Here is a 1,776-nt window from a genome sequence, read left to right as displayed (position 1 = left end):
CACTAACAAAGAGAAAGAGGGAGAAAACTCAAATTACTAAAATTCGGAATGAACAAGGAAACATCACAACAGACACGAGTGAAATACAAAACATAATTAGAAGCTATTTCGAAAATCTATACTCCAACAAAACAGAAAACCTCGAAGACATCAACAAATTTCTAGAGACATATGAACTACCTAAACTGAACAAGGAGGACATACACAACTTAAATAAACCAATTTCAAGCAATGAAAGAGAAGAGGTCATCAAAAGCCTACCAACAAAGAAAAGTCCAGGACCAGATGGGTTCTCAGCCGAGTTCTACAAAACCTTTAAAGAAGAGCTCATTCCAATACTCCTCAAACTATTCCATGAAATAGAAGAGGAGGGAACCCTACCAAACTCGTTCTATGAAGCCAATATCACCCTGATACCTAAACCAGACAGAGACACATCGAGGAAAGAAAATTTCAGACCAATATCCTTAATGAATATTGATGCAAAAATTCTCAACAAAATTTTAGCAAATCGCATACAAATATATATTAAAAAGATAGTGCACCACGATCAAGTGGGTTTTATCCCAGGGATGCAAGGTTGGTTCTACATTCGGAAATCAATAAATGTCATTCACCATTTCAACAGACTTAAAGTTAAGAATCACATGATTATTTCAATAGATGCAGAAAAAGCATTTGATAAAATACAGCATCCCTTCATGCTCAAAACACTAGAAAAAATTGGGGTAGTGGGAACATTCCTAAACATTATAAAGGCAATCTACACTAAGCCCATGGCTAATATCATTCTAAATGGTGAAAAACTGAAAGCATTCCCCCTAAAAACTGGAACAAGGCAAGGATGCCCTCTTTCACCACTTCTATTCAACATCGTCCTTGAGACTCTAGCCAGAGCAATCAGACAAACCAAAGAAATTAAAGGGATACGAATTGGAAAAGAAGAACTCAAACTCTCCCTGTTCGCTGATGACATGATTATATATTTAGAGGAACCTGGAAATTCCACCAGAAAACTTTTAGAACTCATAAGTGAATTCAGTAAAGTAGCAGGTTACAAGATGAATGCTCATAAATCCAATGCATTTTTATACATAAGTGATGAATCTTCAGAAAGAGAAATTAGGAAAACTACCCCATTCACAATAGCATTGAAAAAAATAAAATACTTGGGAATCAATCTCACAAAAGAGGTGAAAGACCTCTACAATGAGAACTACAGAACACTAAAGAAAGAAATTAAAGAAAACCTTAGAAGATGGAAAGATCTCCCATGTTCCTGGATAGGCAGAATTAATATCGTCAAAATGGCTATACTACCTAAAGTGCTATACAGATTCAATGCAATTCCAATTAAAATCCCAATGATGTACCTTGCAGAAATAGAGCAAGCAATTATGAAATTCATCTGGAAGAATAAAAAACCTAGAATAGCTAAAGCAATCCTCAGTAGCAAGAGCGAAGCAGGGGGTATTGCAATACCAGATCTTCAACTCTACTACAAAGCAATAGTAACAAAAACGGCATGGTATTGGTACCAAAATAGACAGGTAGATCAATGGTACAGAATAGAGGACATGGACACAAACCCAAATAAATACAATTTTCTCATACTAGACAAAGGGTCCAACAATATGCAATGGAGAAAAGATAGCCTCTTCAACAAATGGTGCTGGGAAAACTGGAAAACCATATGCAATAGAATGAAATTAAACCCCTATCTCTCACCCTACACAAAACTCAACTCAAAATGGATCAAGGACCTCGGAATCAGAC

Source organism: Sciurus carolinensis, chromosome 8 (assembly GCF_902686445.1).
Source record: "Sciurus carolinensis chromosome 8, mSciCar1.2, whole genome shotgun sequence".
NCBI lineage: Eukaryota > Metazoa > Chordata > Mammalia > Rodentia > Sciuridae > Sciurus > Sciurus carolinensis.
This window is presented reverse-complemented; position numbering follows the sequence as displayed.